Below are 7,734 nucleotides of genomic sequence, written 5' to 3'. Positions count from 1 at the left end.
GTGGGGGAGACTGCATTTATCTGGTGTTTCATGGTGAGTTTGACATCCAGGATGATGTCATGGTTGCGGGCGTAGTTTGTCTGTGTGGATGTGGGTCCGAGTTTGGAGGGCCACCAGGTGTTGTTCCACAGGAAGGTTTTGTTCTCAAAGATCAAAAAGAACAGATGATGGAAGGAAAGCTGAATAAATTGAACATTCATCCCCAGTTACAGATCTGGTTTACATCCATTGCTTTTTTTTGCACGCCACGCCATTCCAGTTTAGACCCAGCCAGTTTAGACCCAGCGCTCCGTCCATCATCTCCTTGTGTTTGCTTTGTTCGCCCTAAGTTGGCAGGGTATGCGCAGACGTGGGTCTCTTGCTCTCTTTTCCACTGGATTCAAGCTAGCCTGGATGATGTGGGGTGTTCGAAACCGGTCCCAGGATGCTCGTTTTCTGTCTAGAGAAGACCTGGCTTGGCAGTTTGGGCTGGACTGTTCCCATGAGGAACAGGGTCAAGACTGATTTGCATATGGCTGGTTCTGAACTGGGGTGGCGAAGTGAGCTAAAAACCATGATGGATTCAACACAGATTTGTGCCTGGGGGTGATTGTGTGAAAGGTTTCAGCGCTCCATCTATCATTTTCTTGTGTTTGCGTTGTTCACCCTAAGTTGCGTGGGTATGCCCAGACGTGGGTCCCTTGCTCACCTTGCCACAGGATTCAAGCTAACCTGGCTGATGAGGGGTGTTACCCCAAAACCAGTCCCAGGATGCTTGTTTGAGGCCCAGGGAAGACCTGGCTTGGCAGTTCAGTCTGGACTGTTACCATTAGGAACAGCATCAAGAATGATTTGCATATGGCGGGTCTAAACTGAGGTGGCGAAATGAGCTAAAGAACGATGATGGATTCAACCCAGATAGGTGGCTGGGGATGAGTGTCTAAAAAGTTTCAGCGCTTCATCCATCATCTCCTTGTGTTTGTGTTGTTCCCAAAGATCAGAAATTTCATCTTGTCTGTGTTCAGCTTCAGGCCCTTGGTCTTTATCCAGTCTGCAGATGTGGAAGTTGGTTCTAGTGGTAGAGGGGTCTTCTGAGAGTGGGAGGATGAGCTGGGTGACGTCTGTGTAGGATATGATGTTTAGACCATAGATTCTTACAATGTCGGTCAGCAATGCCATGTAGGTGTTGAACATATTGGCGCTGAGGGATAAACTTTGAGGGATGCAGCAGATGATGCTCTTGGGTTCTGAAGTGAAGAGTGGAAGGCAGATTTTCTGGTTACCTCCTGTGAGGAAGGATGTGATCCATTTGAGAGAGTCTCCATGGATCTTGATGTGGGGGAGTCTCTTGATGAGGAAGTGGTGGGATATGGTGTTCAATGAAGCTGGGAGGTCTAGGAGGAACAGGGCTGCTGTTTCACCCGGGTTGAGGAGGGTTCTGATGTCCGTAGCAGCCATCAGGCGTTCTTGGTTCTGTGGTTGGCATGGAAACTGGATTGAAAGGCATCCAGTAGGTTGATTCTCTCCGGGTTTTCAGTCAGCTGGTGGTTGATGGTCTTATTGAGGACTTTGGCGGGGAAGGGGAGCAGCGAGATGGGGTGGTAGTTCTTCAGTTCGCTGGGGTCAGCCTAGGGTTTCTTGAGGAAGGGCCTGACCTATGCGCATTTCTATGCATCAGGGAAGTTGGCTATGGTGATGGATACTTTGGGAATGGAGGTGTGTTTGCAGCTGATTTATCTGCTCCTGAGGTTGAAGAAGCAATGAGGGCAGGGGTCCATGGGTGCTTCAGAGTTGATGGAGTTCATGATGGTTGTAGTGTTTTACGCGGTGAGCTATTCCTATGCGGTGAGTGGGTGGTTTTGGGTGGCATCCATTGTTGTGAGCAGGCAGTAGAGGTGGGTGTGCTGAGATTTGAAGTTACTGTAAATCGTATTCTAGGCAGCTGAGAAGCAGGGGAGCTCTCTGACGATGCTGAAGAGTTTGTTGCTGTGGTTGTTGCTTGCTTCTATGCGGTCTGCCAAGGCGTCTCTTTTCGTGTCCTCAAGGTGTTGGAGGCATTTGTTGAGGGTTGACCTGAAGGTGGCTAGGTCAGTGGGATTTCTACCGGTGTGCCATTTCTTTCCAGCTGTTTGCAGTTGCGTTTTATCATCCTGAGTTCTGCTTTATACCAACTGGCTTGCTGGGTGAATCTGCTGGTCTTGGCTGGCTTGAGGGGGGTGACTCTCTCGATGCAGTTGGTGATCCAGGCCTGTTCCCAGTTGGTTGCGGAGTCAGGCTGGGTGGTGTTGATGGTGTGCGTCCATTGGTTCTCTGTCAATTTGTTCCAGCTGCAATGGGAGGAGCTGGGGGACCTGGTGATGGTGCATGCGGATTCTGCTACACTGAACTGGATGATGGTGTGGTCAGTCCAAGTGAGTTTGGTGACATGAATGTACTTGGATCTGTTGCTGGCCATGAAGAATGGGTCAAGCAGGTGTCCTGTGCTGTGTGTGGTGTAGGTGACCAGTTGGGTAAGGCCAATGTTGCTCATGCCTTCCAGAAGGTTAGCAGAGTTAGCTTCTTTGGGGTCATCGAGGTGTAATTTGAGGTCACTGAGGAAGATGTGGTGCTTGGGGTCAATTGCAAGCGTGGCAATGAATTTGGGGATGGCATCGCAGAAGCCAAGGCTTGGTTCTTGGGGTCTGCAGAGGAGGGTGGTTGTTTTGCCATTGGTATGGAGTTGTAAGTTGAGGTGTTCTATTATCAGTGTGATGTCGTCTTCGGAGGCGGTCCAGTGGATTGTTTCTTCATGTATGGTGGTGATGCCTTCCCCGTGTTTGTTGGTGCGGTGGATCATCTTGTACCTGTTGGGCATTGGCGATGTCAACGGTGGGGAGGGGCTGAGTAAAGTCTCTGTGATAAAGATCGCATTCAGTGGGGTGGGTGTGACTAGGGTTTACATGTGGGCAGGAGGTCCTGGGTTGTAGATGAAGAGACAGCGGCAGCAGGTGAATGTTCCTTCAGTTAATCAAGGAGATGCAACTGTTGTTGCGGTATCTGGGGTCAAGGGCTCTGAGCTCCGTGGTGGAGTGTCTGTGAGTGGTAGAAGGGCTATGGTTCCTGGCACTGGGTGCAGTCCATGTACAGACGGGCGCAGACAGGCATCTATCTATCTATCTATCTATCTATCTATCTATCTATCTATCTATCTATCTATCTATCTATCTATCTATCTATCTATCTATCTATCTATCTATCTGTCTGTCTGTCTGTCTGTCTGTCTGTCTGTCTGTCTGTCTGTCTGTCTGTCTGTCTGTCTGTCTGTCTGTCTGTCTGTCTGTCTGTCTGTCTGTCTGTCTGTCTGTCTGTCTGTCTGTCTATCTATCTATCTATCTATCTATCTAGCTATCTATCTAGCTAGCTATCTATCTATCTTAGTGATTCATTCAGATTCACTATTTTTACTCATCCTAAATCCAAATCTAAATATCATGAAGGTATAGGTATCATCAACATATGTATATCTGGATATAAATCACCATCATTTCTCAATTTTCCGGAAGTCAGTGTTTTGGTCATGATATTTTGAGAGGTTAATATTTAAATCTTAATATTCAGGTAGCAAAACCACACACTAGTGAACCAAAAAAACAAATGATGCATGTCTGGCGGCTATGCACGAACTGTGATGTCATCAGTAATACACGTTTGCTTTTTCCCTTGTCATTTCAAGTGTTGTGGAACGTCATGAAGGCATGTATGTATACATGTAAGCATAGAATTACTATTCCACCCATCCATATCTTGAAAATATATGTATGATCAAGGTGTGTAAATGTGCTTCCCTATCCATACTGACCTTCACTATTTTCTGGAAGTTTATCTATTTGTCCATAATATTTTGATTGGTTGCTACCTGAATCTCAATATTTTTACATTAAATTGTGCTGCAGTGATCTTAACAATACAAGCAATGCATGTCTTGGTTGACTAAGCACAGGATGTCAGGCTATCAGATATACAAGTTTGTTTTTCCCCTGTCATTGAGAGCGTCATAAGGTATTCTCAAGAGGCAATGCTGCACCTTCACATCTTGGTAATACAGGGGAAAATTATAAAATGTAATCAATGTGTTATATATGGTGAGATGCACAAAGCCTTTTTTCTTGTGCATATTCAGAGTTTACGACTGAAAAAATGCTTACTGCAATGTACCAACCAATGTTAGGAGTGGATAACTTTTTAACAACTCCTAGAATGAGTTTAGAAATGGATAAGAATTCACTTTTTGGAAGGGGCTTGTTGGAGGCGTCCCTTACAAGTTGTGATTTCTATCCATATGTATCAAAGATTTGGGACCAACATAGTGGCTGTAAGCTATTGAAAAGTTAATGGCCCCCACATTACGGTGGTAACCCAATCGAAAAATGAAAGGCTTTGTGAATGTCAAACACAAGTTTAGTAGGTAGTAGGCAGTGGGCCATGGGACTACTGCAGGCTCACAAACTAAAATAAACTTTTCCGGTTGAACACCGTCCGGTTTCCCTTAAGGAAAACAGACTGCATTTAAACAAAAGTAGCTTTATTAAAATGTGATCATTGATATGGTGGTCTGCGGACCCTTGCAGACTACAATCCCTGTGATGGCTTCCATTCGTAGTGAGTCACAATTTGCAACCTACCTCATTAATATTCATCAGGTAGGTCGTATTGCGATCCAGTTTGATTTGGATTTTTAGGAACCAACATAATAATACATAGGTCAGGTCTTAAAAACCTTTAATGATCACAAAAATACTGCAATCCGTATTTTTCAATCTCTTCTTTATACATCTGGCCCCTAGTGAGGATTTTTCAAGTCACGTTTGACTTTCATGAACATAAAAATGAAATAATCAAGGACGTTTTTCTTTTAAATGGTATTGGAACTTTTCAGTAACCTCCAGTGCCCTTTTAACAGACGGTAAAGGGCACTTTGCCCAGACATAGTCTAGATGAAATGCAAATAGTTTAACACTGCCAACAAATATTATTTCAAAAGTCAATAGATGTTTCCTTCGTCGCCTCAGCAGAAAGAGAAGTATTGTTGGGTCTTGAGCCTGTGGCCTACAGCCTACTCCTATGACGGAGCCACCCACTGAGTTGTGTAACCAGCTTCAAGGTTGCCTGAATTATACAGAAATAGCCACAGTATCAGAAGTTCCGGTGCCGGTGCTTCATTCCCATCTGCACTGATCTGAGGAGGCAGGCTCCTGGGTGGCCTGGGCGGCCAGCATCCCTGAAGCATGCTCATGTTAATGAATCACTTCTAAGTGTTTCTTTAATCAACGATTCTGGTGATGTCCATCGCTTCCTCTGACTCAAAGCTCTTGGTAATTTCCAAGAATCCAAACACAGTATTGCATGCAGATTACTACTGGATGGATGTAATGATTTGTCTCCGCAGTGAGGCAGCCGCCTGTTTCACTAAGTTTATGAAAAATGAAACAGGTTTTATAATTACAGGGGTGCGCTCAGTGCAAGTTGAAAATTATGAGGTGTGCTTGCCTGTGGATCATAATTGCACAGGATGTTACCCGCTAATAGCTTCTCTGCATGTAACCATTCATAACTTGCCCATTCCCAGCACTGTTATCGGAAATGTAATACATACAGTGCAACTCCGCTCATTTCCCTTCTAACATCTAATCATGTTGTGTATCCGCGCAGAACGAGAAATACTGTGCTGATGCTGGAGGAACAAACACTTAAATTATCTTTTATGCAACTTATCGGTTCAAATTCTATGTTGTTCAGCTCACATGGAGCCTAATTTCCAATAGAATGAAAAATTGTAGGATTTATAAAATCATATGTGGAATTTCCGCATCTTTTGTTGTGTCCTGGAGTCCCAGGAGCTCCTTTCCCCCCATGCTTCTCGTCCTTTTCATGCACTCTTGACCACCTGCTAAATAAAGAGTGTAGTTAAACAACAGGGGTGTCTCCATGATCACTGGACTACTGAGCCCCATCATCCCTGAAGCCTCCCGTCACATGCTGACTGGCCTACAGCTTGTCAACTGGGGAGAGAGCCTTAACCATAAAAGGATTGCTGTGCTACTTGGAGTTTGTGTGATCTTGTTGTCTTCGTCTGCACTAGAGGGGCTTGCTTGTCTGACTCTTGTCCCTTATTTATGCACTCTTGACTCCCTGTTGAGGAGTATAGTGACACGATGAGGCTGCTCCTACAAACCTTCATTACTAGTCTCACAAGCTACGGTCACCAGATAACCCTACAGCTCCTACCTCTGATTCCGGCCATATGTGGCAAATCCTGAAACAAGACAATGGTAGGTCAAACAGTGTTTGTCTGCTTTTGTTTTCTCCTGGGACCCTATAGGGTGCTTTAGGTGTCCCTTTTACCTCTTTTTGACACTCCTGAGGCCCTGCTGAGAAGTTTGGCGACCCTAGGCGCTTCAAAGGTGATCATCTGGACTACTGACCCCAAAAGTCTCCAGTCACCTGGTAGCACGGCCTTTACTAGCCTCATCTGTTGTCAGATAGGGCGGTATGCCTATGCATTAAAGAAGTAACTATTCTCTGATATGTTCACCAGAGTTCAAGGAAGACATATCTTTTACCAGTCACAAAGTCCACTGTATGGGAGATACCATCTTCACCTTCTCGGGTACATCACCGCTCACATTAAACAAATGCAGAAAACTGAGAGACTTAACTCCAAAGTTGAGTAAGGAGAAGGTTCCATACCGCTCCAGTGTTCCTTTCTGTGTGTTGTTTTCTATCAATGAGTAGTCTTAGCCATTAAAGGCACGTGAATATGCATGAATTAAAATCCTTAGGTGAAACAAGGCAACTGACAAGTAAAGAGAAGGGGTGCACAGGAATTTCTCCGATGGAGAAAAGAGAGCGGGGAGATGCCTGCCGAGTCTTTGAAAAAAAAGAAGCTCATGAGGCTTCCTCCAAGGAGTGCTATATGGAATCTTGATTTTGCCGTATAAGGCAACTTTTAAGTAGCCTGATGACAGTCGTCAGTGGACCATTGTTTTTTATGTTGTAATTTTTTATTAACATTTTGTATAATTTCATTACAAGGGTAACACTGATAATATCTAACATGTCATAATAGATAAGTGAATACATTAAAATAAGGAGGAAAAAGCTATGTAATAAAGGGTAATTACTAATCAATGATATACAAAAAGAAATGGATAAGTGAATAAATAATTGAACAATTAAGAAGTTGACCATCTAGATAATTAATGAAGATAGAAGGGAAAAAGAGAGAAGAGGTGCAAACTATAGAAAAGCAAATCACAATAGAATTTGACAAATTCAAGAATTAAACCATTATATCTATGGTTAAATAACAATATATAACATAATAAATCCCTCCGATATTCTTAAATCAGTTCATTGAAATTATATAATGAGACAAAGTTAATCAAAAACACAGAATGAATAAATGAGAGTAAAATATCACATATACGGAGGAACAAAGTATATCATCCTAAGAAAGAATGAGAAAGGGGAAATGAGATGCTGTAAAATATTATGAAATGAATGAGATAAATTTAAAGATATAAAAATATCCAAGGGGGGAGGGAATAGGAAAGGGAAGGGTAAAAAAGGATAATAAAACATTAAGGAAAAACAATGTTGAACTAGTAGGCATTAGTATTTGCACTGGAAGTACTATCATAAATATTGTTACTGTCATTCATATTTAAGGAAGGTTGACCAAACCTGGAGAAATATATCAGTTTGATTCTAAAGATT

Source organism: Triturus cristatus, chromosome 2_1 (genome assembly GCF_964204655.1).
Source record: "Triturus cristatus chromosome 2_1, aTriCri1.1, whole genome shotgun sequence".
NCBI lineage: Eukaryota > Metazoa > Chordata > Amphibia > Caudata > Salamandridae > Triturus > Triturus cristatus.
The sequence above is the reverse complement of the archived record's forward strand: the minus strand, read 5'-3'. Positions refer to the sequence as shown.